The 12,500-nt window shown below is 42.6% G+C and overlaps 1 protein-coding gene across 1 annotated transcript in view; it reads right to left on the bottom strand.

The window, feature by feature from the left end:
- Positions 1-12,500, bottom strand: part of LOC121555989 (fibroblast growth factor 16) — an 83,481-nt gene that overhangs the window by 67,042 nt on the left and 3,939 nt on the right. The window lies entirely within an intron of this gene.

Below are 12,500 nucleotides of genomic sequence, written 5' to 3'. Positions count from 1 at the left end.
TAAATCAAATGATACAACCCCCCCAAAAAATCCATTTTAATTCCAGGTTGTAAGGCAACAAAATAGGAAAAATGCCAAGGAGGATGAATACTTTCGCAAGCCACTGTATAGAACAACATACAGTGGAGGTCATAGAGATATAGAACATTATACAACGTGTGGGTCTAATATTGGCACGTGCCAATATATCCTCCAAACACCGGCTTCAAGGGCATTATCACTTAAACATACAGTAGAGGTCATAGAGACATAGAACAAAATGCAGTAGAGGTCATAGAGATATAGAACATTATACAGTAGAGGTCATAGAGATATAGAACAAAATGCAGTAGAGGTCATAGAGATATAGCACATTATACAGTAGAGGTCATAGAGATATAGAACATTATACAGTAGAGGTCATAGAGATATAGAACATTATACAGTAGAGGTCATAGAGATATAGAACATTATACAGTAGAGGTCATAGAGATATAGAACATTATACAGTAGAGATATAGAGCAACACAGTAGAGATATAGAACAACATACAGTAGAGATATAGAACGACATACAGTAGAGATATAGAACAACATACAGTAGAGATATAGAACAACATACAGTAGAGATATAGAACAACATACAGTAGAGATATAGAACAACATACAGTAGAGATATAGCACAACATACAGTAGAGATATAGAACAAAACACACAGTAGAGATATAGAACAACATACAGTAGAGATATAGAACATTATACAGTAGAGGTAGAACATTATACAGTAGAGATATAAAACAACACAGTAGTGATATAGAACAACATACAGTAGAGATATAGAACAACATACAGTAGAGATATAGAACATTATACAGTAGAGGTCATAGAGATATAGAACAACATACAGTAGAGATATAGAACAACATACAGTAGAGATATATAACAACATAAAGTAGAGATTTAGAACAACATACAGTAGAGATATAGAACAACACACAGTAGAGATATAGAACAACATACAGTAGAGATATAGAACAACATACAGTAGAGATATAGAACAACACACAGTAGAGATATAGCACATTATACAGTAGAGATATAGAACAACATACAGTAGAGATATAGAACAACATACAGTAGAGATATAGAACAACATACAGTAGAGGTCATAGAGATATAGAACAACATACAGTAGAGATATAGAACAACATACAGTAGAGATATAGAACAACATACAGTAGAGATATAGAACAACATACAGTAGAGATATAGAACAACACAGTAGAGATATAGAACAACATACACTAGAGATATAGAACAACATGAAGTAGAGATATAGAACAACATACAGTAGAGATATAGAACATTATACAGTAGAGATATAGGACAACATACAGTAGAGATATAGAACAACACACAGTAGAGATATAGTACAACATACAATAGAGATATAGAACAACAGAGTAGAGATATAGAACAAAATACAGTAGAGATATAGGACCACAGTAGAGATATTGAACAACATACAGTAGAGATATAGAACAGCATACAGTAGAGATATAGAACAACATACAGTAGAGATATAGAACAACATACAGTAGAGATATAGAACAACATACAGTAGAGATATAGAACATCACAGTAGAGATATAGCACAACATACAGTAGAGATATAGAACAACACAGTAGAGATATAGTACAACATACAGTAGAGATATAGAACATTATACAGTAGAGGTCATAGAGATATAGAACAACATACAGTAGAGATATAGAACAACATACAGTAGAGATTTAGAACAACATACAGTAGAGATATAGAACAACACACAGTAGAGATATAGAACAACATACAGTAGAGATATAGAATATTATACAGTAGAGATATAGTACAACACAGTAGAGATATAGAACAACATACAGTAGAGATATAGAACAACATACTTTAGAGATATAGAACAACATACAGTAGAGATATAGAACAACACAGTAGAGATATAGCACATTATACAGTAGAGATATGGAACATCATACAGTAGAGATTTAGAACATCATACAGTAGAGATATAGAACAACATACAGTAGAGATATAGAACAACATACAGTAGAGATATAGAACAACACAGTAGAGATATAGCACATTATACAGTAGAGATATGGAACAACATACAGTAGAGATATGGAACAACATACAGTAGAGATATAGAACAACATACAGTAGAGATATAGAACAAAACAGTAGAGATATAGAACAACATACAGTAGAGATATAGCACAATATACAGTAGAGATATGGAACAACATACAGTAGAGATATAGAACAACATACAGTAGAGATATAGAACAACACAGTAGAAATATAGAACAACATACAGTAGAGATATAGAACAACAAGGTAGAGATATAGAACAACATACAGTAGAGATATAGAACAACATACAGTAGAGATATAGAACAACATACAGTAGAGATATAGAACAACATACAGTAGAGATTTAGAACAACATACAGTAGATATATAGACCAACATACAGTATAGATATAGAACAACACAGTAGAGATATAGAACTACATAGGTAGAGATATAGAACTACACAGTAGAGATATAGAACAACATACAATAGAGATATAGAACAACACAGTAGAGATATAGAACAACATAAAGTAGAGATATAGAACAACACAGTAGAGATATAGAACAACATACAGTAGAGATATAGACCAACATACAGTATAGATATAGAACAACACAGTAGAGATATAGAACAACATACAGTAGAGATATAGAACAACATACAGTAGAGATATAGGACAACACAGTAGAGATATAGCACAACATACAGTAGAGATATAGAACAACACAGTAGAGATATAGAACAACACAGTAGAGATATAGAACAACATACAGTAGAGATATAGGACAACACAGTAGAGATATAGCACAACATACATTAGAGATATAGAACAACACAGTAGAGATATAGAACAACACAGTAGAGATATAGAACAACATACAGTAGAGATATAGAACAACACACAGTAGAGATATAGAACAACATACAGTAGAGATATAGAACAACATACAGTAGAGATATAGAACAACATACAGTAGCGATTTAGAACATTATACAGTAGAGATATAGAACAACATACAGTAGAGATATAGAACAACATACAGTAGAGATATAGAACAACATACAGTAGAGATATAGAACAACACAGTAGAGATATAGAACAACATACAGTAGAGATATAGAACAACATACAGTAGAGATATAGAACAACATACAGTAGAGATATAGAACAACATACAGTAGAGATATAGAACAACACAGTAGAGATATAGAACAACATACAGTAGAGTATAGAACAACATACAGTAGAGATATAGAACAGTGGAGATATAGAACAACATACAGTAGAGATATAGAACAACATGCAGTGGAGATATAGCTGAACATATCGGTATCTTAAACTGAGGATTTGTTATTATGTTCATTAGATTGTTACACTGGTGCGTCAATAGACTCTTAAGGATTTCAAAACTTCATCCAGGATCAAGGACATGATCTACTGCTCCTTTACACAATGCCTGCTTTAGGAGGACTATCAGAGTGTGTTTGAAATGACCCCCCCCTATTCTCAGTAGATCACTAACCTCAAGAACTGGAGCACAGTTTTTATGCCACCAGATTCTGGAGCAACCCCCTGCTCCCCACACCACTGGCAGAACACGCCCCATCTCGTGTCATAGGTTGACGTGATGGACGGGGCCCTGGCACTCTGTAAGATGTTAACAACAGAGGGCTCAAGATCTAAACCAGACCATTTTCGCTGTTCACGGGCCAGGCCCACAGCTGCAGGAGGGAGGGATTCAGATGGCACAATGTGCCCTCTGCCTGTGACAATAGGTCCGGCCTCCGAGGTAGTTCCCATGCTGTCCCCGCTAATAGCAATCTCCAGTAGGAGAGCTTCTCTTTTCTGGGGGTCGGCTGTTGTAGTTGACCAAACCCCTCTGAAAGGTGGTGGCCGAGTCGGAACTGGAGTTTGTACCCCTGTAGTGCTGTATCCAGCACTCGGGGGGACTCCACAAGCTCCTCCCACTTTGCCAGATGGGCGTGGGAGAAGCGGCCGATGCCGGGGCCACTCCCATCAGGATGACTGAGGCGGCCCGTCCTTCTTTGGAGCAGAGGGCTTGTTATGCCGCTGACGTGGCTGGTTTGGGGGGAGGGCCCAAGCGGCCTTACAAAGCAGGGGAGAGCTGAGGTCTAGACAGCAATTGTCTCTGGGCAGGGTAATGCAGGGCAGGGGGATCCTTGAAAGACTGAGGGGTCTGTCTGTCCTTCCGCAGCTTTAAGACTGAGGGGTCTGTCTGTCCTTCCGCAGCTTTAAGACTGAGGGGTCTGTCTGTCCTTCCGCAGCTTTAAGACTGAGGGGTCTGTCTGTCCTTCCGCAGCTTTAAGACTGAGGGGGTCTGTCTGTCCTTCCGCAGCTTTAAGACTGAGGGGTCTGTCTGTCCTTCCGCAGCTTTAAGACTGAGGGGTCTGTCTGTCCTTCCGCAGCTTTAAGACTGAGGGGTCTGTCTGTCCTTCCGCAGCTTTAAGACTGAGGGGTCTGTCTGTCCTTCCGCAGCTTTAAGACTGAGGGGTCTGTCTGTCCTTCCGCAGCTTTAAGACTGAGGGGTCTGTCTGTCCTTCCGCAGCTTTAAGACTGAGGGGTCTGTCTGTCCTTCCGCAGCTTTGCCATTTGGTCCAAAATGGCATCCACACCAGGGCCAAAAACTTGGCCTGGGGAGATGGGATGCTCCATAACGGGTTTCTTCACGGAGGCTGACATCGTTGACTGTGAGCGCCAAAGCTGTCCGCGTGACGAGAAGACCGTAGACAAGGCTTTGCCATTAGCACGTGACATCTCAACGTTTGAGAGGGAGAGGAGTGGGGACATCTGAGTAATTTCAGCAGTCAGCTCAGGGTCACTGTCGGTGGACAGGCAAGCTATTAGACCGTGCAGGTATGTCTGCTGCAGAGTAGTCATATTCAAGGTCAGGAAGGTTTCCTTTAAGTGGTCGTCAGCAGCCCGATGAGGTCCCGGAGGACAGCGGGGAGACCTACCAATGATCTCCTTGTCTGGGAGGACCATGGCCGCAACAATGGGGTCCATGACAGGGTACTGGTCCAGTCCCAACTCCTCGGGGGAAGCCATGAAGGTTCAAGGCTTGCACTGGCTTGGGACATGGAACCTTGAGTTCACCTTAGACCAAGGCTGATGCAGTTCATTGGAGAACTTGGGACACAGAGGAATGTACTCTCTGAGGAATGTACTCTCTGAGGAATGTACTCTCTGAGGAATGTACTCTCTGAGGAATGTACTCTCTGAGGAATGTACACGCTGAGGAATGTACTCTCTGAGGAATGTACTCTCTGAGGAATGTACTCTCTGAGGAATGTACTCTCTGAGGAATGTACTCTCTGAGGAATGTACTCTGAAGAATGTACTCTCTGAGGAATGTACTCTCTGAGGAATGTACTCTCTGAGGAATGTACTCTCTGAGGAATGTACTCTCTGAGGAATGTACTCTCTGAGGAATGTACTCTCTGAGGAATGTACTCTCTGAGGAATGTACACTCTGAGGAATGTACTCTCTGAGGAATGTACTCTCTGAGGAATGTACTCTCTGAGGAATGTACTCTCTGAGGAATGTACTCTGAAGAATGTACTCTCTGAGGAATGTACTCTCTGAAGAATGTACTCTGAAGAATGTACTCTCTGAGGAATGTACTCTCTGAGGAATGTACTCTCTGAGGAATGTACTCTCTGAGGAATGTACTCTCTGAGGAATGTACTCTCTGAGGAATGTACTCTCTGAGGAATGTACTCTGAAGAATGTACTCTCTGAGGAATGTACTCTCTGAGGAATGTACTCTCTGAGGAATGTACTCTCTGAGGAATGTACTCTCTGAGGAATGTTTTTTTTATTTTTATTTCACCTTTATTTAACCAGGTAAGCCAGTTGAGAACAGGTTCTCATTTACAACTGCGACCTGGCCAAGATAAAGCAAAGTAGTGCAATAAAAAACAACACAGAGTTACATATGGGGTAAAGAAAAAAAACATAAAGTCAGAAAATACAACAGAAAATATATATACAGTGTGTGCAAATGTAGCAAGTTATGGAGGTAAGGCAATAAATGGGCTATAGTGCAGAATAATTACAATAGTATTAACACTGGAATGCTAGATGTGCAAGAGATTATGTGCAAATAGAGATACTGGGGTGCAAAAGAGCAAATTAAATAACAATATAGGGATGAGGTAGTTGGGTGGGCTAATTTCAGATGGGCTGTGTACAGGTGCAGTGATCGGTAAGGTGCTCTGACAACTGATGCTTAAAGTTATTGGGGGAGATAAGAGTCTCCAGCTTCAGAGATTTTTGCAATTCGTTCCAGTCATTGGCAGCAGAGAACTGGAAGGAATGGCGGCCAAAGGAGGTGTTGGCTTTGGGAATGACCAGTGAGATATACCTGCTGGAGCGCAGACTACGTGTGGGTGCTGCTATGGTGACCAATGAGCTAAGATAGGGCGGGGATTTGCCTAGCAGTGATTTATAGATGGCCTGGAGCCAGTGGGTTTGACGACGAACATGTAGTGAGGACCAGCCAACAAGAGCGTACAGGTCACAGTGGTGGGTAGTGTATGGGGCTTTGGAGACAAAACGGATGGCACTGTGATAGACTACATCCAATTTGCTGAGTAGAGTGTTGGAGGCTATTTTGTAAATGACATCGCCGAAGTCAAGGATCGGTAGGATAGTCAGTTTTACGAGGGCATGTTTGGCAGCATGAGTGAAGGAGGCTTTGTTGCGAAATAGGAAGCCGATTCTAGATTTAACTTTGGATTGGAGATTCTTTATGTGAGTCTGGAAGTTGAGTTTACAGTCTAACCAGACACCTAGATATTTGTAGTTGTCCACATACTCTAGGTCAGACCCGTCGAGAGTGGTGATTCTAGTCGGGTGGGCGGGTGCTAGCAGCGTTCGATTGAAAAGCATGCATTTAGTTTTACTAGTGTTTAAGAGCAGTTGAAGGCTACTGAAGGATTGTTGTATGGCATTGAAGCTCGTTTGGAGGTTTGTTAACACAGTGTCCAATGAAGGGCCAGATGTATACAAAATGGTGTCGTCTGCGTAGAGGTGGATCTGAGAGTCACCAGCAGCAAGAGCGACATCATTGATATACACGGAGAAAAGTGTCGGCCCAAGAATTGAACCCTGTGGCACCCCCATAGAGACTGCCATAGGTCCAGACAACAGGCCCTCCGATTTGACACACTGAACTCTATCTGAGAAGTAGTTGGTGAACCAGGCGAGGCAGTCATTTGAGAAACCAAGGCTATTTAGTCTGCCAATAAGAATGCGGTGGTTGACAGAGTCGAAAGCCTTGGCCAGGTCGATGAAGACGGCTGCACAGTACTGTCTATTATCAATCGCGGTTATAATATCGTTTAGGACCTTGAGCGTGGCTGAAGTGCACCCGTGACCAGCTCGAAACCGGATTGCATAGCGGAGAAGGTACGGTGGTATTCGAAATGGTCGATGATCTGTTTGTTAACTTGGCTTCGAATACTTTCGAAAGGCAGGGCAGGATGGATATAGGTCTGTAGCAGTTTGGATCTAGAGTGTCACCCCCTTTGAAGAGGGGGATGACCGCGGCAGCTTTCCAATCTCTGGGGATCTCAGACGTTATGAAAGAGAGGTTGAACAGACTAGTAATAGGGGTTGCGACAATTTCGGCGGCTAGTTTTAGGAAGAAAGGGTCCAGATTGTCTAGCCCAGCTGATTTGTAGGGGTCCAGATTTTGCAGCGCTTTCAAAACATCAACTGTCTGAATTTGTGTGAAGGAGAAGCGGGGGGGCATGGGCAAGTTGCAGCAGAGGGTGCAGAGTTGGTGGCCGGGTTAGTGGTAGCCAGATGGAAAGCATGGCCAGCTGTAGCAAAATGCTTGTTGAAATTCTCGATTATTGTAGATTTATCGGTGGTGATAGTGTTTCTAGCCTCAGTGCAGTGGGCAGCTGGGAGGAAGTGCTCTTATTCTCCATGGACTTTACAGTGTCCCAAAACTTTTTGGAGTTAGTGCTACAGGATGCAAATTTCTGTTTGAAAAAGTTAGCCTTTGCTTTCCTGACTGCTTGTGTATATTGGTTCCTAACTTCCCTGAAAAGTTGCATATCGCGGGGGCTATTTGATGCTAATGCTGTACGCCACAGGATGTTTTTGTGCTGGTCAAGGGCAGTCAAGTCTGAGGAGAACCAGGGGCTATATCGGTTCTTAGTTCTGTATTTTTGAATGGGGCATGTTTATTTAAGATTGAGAGGAAATTACTTTTAAGGAACAACCAGGCATCCTCTACTGACGGAATGAGATCTATATCCATCCAGGATACCTGGGCCAGGTCAATTAGGAAGGCCTCCTCGCTAAAGTGTTTTAGGGAGCGTTTGACAGTGATGAGGGTGGTCGTTTGACCGCGGACCCGTTACGGACGCAGGCAATAAGGCAGTGATCGCTGAGATCCTGGTTGAAGACAGCTGAGGTGTATTTAGAGGGTATATTAGTCAGGATGATATCTATGAGGGTACCCATGTTTAAGGATTTAGGGTTGTACCTGGTAGGTTCGTTGATAATTTGCGTGAGGTTGAGGGCATCTAGCTTGGATTGTAGGATGGCTGGGGTATTAAGCATATCCCAATTTAGGTCACCAAGCAGTACAAACTCAGAGGATAAATGGGGGCAATCAATTCACATATGGTGTCCAGGGCACAGCTGGGGGCTGAGGGGGGTCTGTAGCAAGCGGCAACAGTGAGAGACTTATTTCTGGAAAGGTGGATTTTTAGAAGTAGAAGCTCAAACTGTTTGGGCACAGACCTGGATAGTATGATAGAGCTCTGCAGGCTATCTCTACAGTAGATTGCAACTCCACCCCCTTTGGCAGTTCTATCTAGACGGAAAATGTTATAGTTGGGGATGGAAATTTCAGAATTTTTGGTGGCCTTCCTGAGCCAGGATTCAGACACTGCTAGAACATCAGGGTTGGCAGAGTGTGCTAACGCAGTGAATAACTCAAACTTAGGAAGTAGACTTCTGATATTTATGTGCAAGAAACCAAGACTTTTGCGATTACAGAAGTCAACAAATGATAGCTCCTGGGGAGTAGGAGTGATACTGGGGGCTACAGGGCCTGGGTTAGCCTCTACATCACCAGAGGAACAGAGGAGGACTAGAATAAGGATACGGCTAAAGGCTTTAAGAACTGGTCTTCTAGTGCGTTGGGTACATAGAATAAAGGGGGCAGATTTCCGGGTGTTATAGAAAAGATTCAGGGCATTATGAACAGACAAGGATATGGAAGGACATGAGTAAAGTGGAGGTAAACCTAAGCGTTGGGTAACACTGAAAGAGATAGTATCTCTAGAGGCATAAATTGAGTCGGTCTGTGAGTGTATGGGTGGAGGGACAAAGGGGCTAACCAAGGCAGGTTCAGCTAGGCTGGGGGTCTACAGTGATATAGTACAATTAGAAATAACCGAAACAACAATAAACTAACCATGTTTGGGCTGAGGCTAAACATAAACAGGATGTAGTACCGTAAAAAAGGAACAGTCCAGCAGATATCAGCTGTATAGCTGAGTTATCACAAGGTCCGGTGGTGAAGCGCCAGTGAGCAAGAGGCCACGGCTAGCGTGTGCTACGTCCGTTTTGTTGTAGCCAGCTGGTAGCGACGGAAAAACTGATATGTTCTGGGTCGACAACGCGCAGTGCTGACTGTCCGAATATCCGGTGATCAATGTCCAGTGATTAAAACCAATCCCGCGGGAAAAAAAAAAAAAATCAAATGTTCTGGGTGAAACACCGCCAGCTGTGGCCAATAGCAAGTAGCTAGTTCAGTAGCTAGTTCAGTTTAGTGAGTAAGCGTGTGCTAACGGGCCAGGGCTAGCAGATGGATGGAATCTTCGTGGTTACGTCGTAACCACATCAGACGATTTCGTCGGCAGACCAGTCGTGTAGGATCGGCGGGGCTCCGCGTCAATCCTAGGTGGTCCCGTCCCAGTTGATAGAGAGGTAGATAGCCGGGAGATGGGCCTAGCTCAGGTTGATTAGCCAGACCACAGCGTCCGTTTTGTTGTAGCCAGCTGGTGGCGATGAATCCGGAGTTAGAGGTCCAGTGAATCAGTGAATCCGGCGGAAGAACTGATATGTTCTGGGTCGATAACGCGCTGTGCAGACTGGCCGAATATCCGGTGATCAATGTCCAGTGATTAAAATTAATCCTGCGGAAAAAAATCCTATGTTCTGGGTGAAACACCGCTAGCCGTGGCTAATAGCAAGTAGCTAGTTAGCTGGCTAGCTAGTTTCAACTGGAGATTCTAGATTCTGGATAAAAGGTAAGTCAATAATAGAATCCGTTCCACATTGAGTGAGGCAGGTTGCAGGAAAGTATATTTTGTAGAAGGATGAAAAGTCTGATAGGGAAATATGTACGAAAATTACAAAAAAAAAAAAAAGTACTCTCTGAGGAATGTACTCTCTGAGGAATGTACTCTCTGAGGAATGTACACTCTGAGGAATGTACTCTCTGAGGAATGTACTCTCTGAGGAATGTACTCTCTGAGGAATGTACTCTGAAGAATGTACTCTCTGAGGAATGTACTCTCTGAAGAATGTACTCTGAAGAATGTACTCTCTGAGGAATGTACTCTCTGAGGAATGTACTCTCTGAGGAATGTACTCTCTGAGGAATGTACTCTCTGAGGAATGTACTCTGAAGAATGTACTCTCTGAGGAATGTACTCTCTGAGGAATGTACTCTGAAGAATGTACTCTCTGAGGAATGTACTCTCTGAGGAATGTACTATCTGAGGAATGTACTCTCTGAGGAATGTACTCTCTGAGGAATGTACTCTCTGAGGAATGTACTCTCTGAGGAATGTACTCTCTGAGGAATGTACTCTCTGAGGAATGTACACGCTGAGGAATGTACTCTCTGAGGAATGTACTCTCTGAGGAATGTACTCTCTGAGGAATGTACTCTCTGAGGAATGTACTCTCTGAGGAATGTACTCTGAAGAATGTACTCTCTGAGGAATGTACTCTCTGAAGAATGTACTCTGAAGAATGTACTCTCTGAGGAATGTACTCTCTGAGGAATGTACTCTCTGAGGAATGTACTCTCTGAGGAATGTACTCTCTGAGGAATGTACTCTCCGAGGAATGTACTCTCCGAGGAATGTACTCTCTGAGGAATGTACTCTGAAGAATGTACTCTGAAGAATGTACTCTCTGAGGAATGTACTCTCTGAGGAATGTACTCTCTGAGGAATGTACTCTCTGAGGAATGTACTCTCTGAGGAATGTACTCTCTGAGGAATGTACTCTGAAGAATGTACTCTCTGAGGAATGTACTCTCTGAGGAATGTACTCTCTGAGGAATGTACTCTCTGAGGAATGTACTCTCCGAGGAATGTACTCTCTGAGGAATGTACTCTCTGAGGAATGTACTCTCTGAGGAATGTACTCTCTGAGGAATGTACTCTCTGAGGAATGTACTCTCTGAGGAATGTACACTCTGAGGAATGTACTCTCTGAGGAATGTACTCTCTGAGGAATGTACTCTCTGAGGAATGTACTCTCTGAGGAATGTACTCTCTGAGGAATGTACTCTGAAGAATGTACTCTCTGAGGAATGTACTCTCTGAAGAATGTACTCTGAAGAATGTACTCTCTGAGGAATGTACTCTCTGAGGAATGTACTCTCTGAGGAATGTACTCTCTGAAGAATGTACTCTGAAGAATGTACTCTCTGAGGAATGTACTCTCTGAGGAATGTACTCTCTGAGGAATGTACTCTCTGAGGAATGTACTCTGAAGAATGTACTCTCTGAGGAATGTACTCTCTGAGGAATGTACTCTCTGAGGAATGTACTCTCTGAGGAATGTACTCTCCGAGGAATGTACTCTCTGAGGAATGTACTCTCTGAGGAATATATATAGAACCCTATGGTCTCTGGTCTAAAGTAGTGCCCTATATAGAACCCTATGGTCTCTGGTCAATAGTAGTGCCCTATATAGAGCCCTATGGTCTCTGGTCTAAAGTAGTGCACTATATAGAACCCTATGGTCTCTGGTCTAAAGTAGTGCACTATATAGAACCCTATGGTCTCTGGTCTAAAGTAGTGCCCTATATAGAACCCTATGGTCTCTGGTCAATAGTAGTGCCCTATATAGAGCCCTATGGTCTCTGGTCTAAAGTAGTGCACTATATAGAACCCTATGGTCTCTGGTCTAAAGTAGTGCACTATATAGAACCCTATGGTCTCTGGTCTAAAGTAGTGCCCTATATAGAACCCTATGGTCTCTGGTCTAAAGTAGTGCCCTATATAGAACCCTATGGTCTCTGGTCTAAAGTAGTGCACTATATAGAACCCTATGGTCTCTGGTCTAAAGTAGTGCCCTATATAGAACCCTATGGTCTC

Source organism: Coregonus clupeaformis, unplaced genomic scaffold (genome assembly GCF_020615455.1).
Source record: "Coregonus clupeaformis isolate EN_2021a unplaced genomic scaffold, ASM2061545v1 scaf0022, whole genome shotgun sequence".
In the NCBI taxonomy this organism is placed as follows: domain Eukaryota; kingdom Metazoa; phylum Chordata; class Actinopteri; order Salmoniformes; family Salmonidae; genus Coregonus; species Coregonus clupeaformis.
The sequence above is the reverse complement of the archived record's forward strand: the minus strand, read 5'-3'. Positions and strand labels throughout refer to the sequence as shown.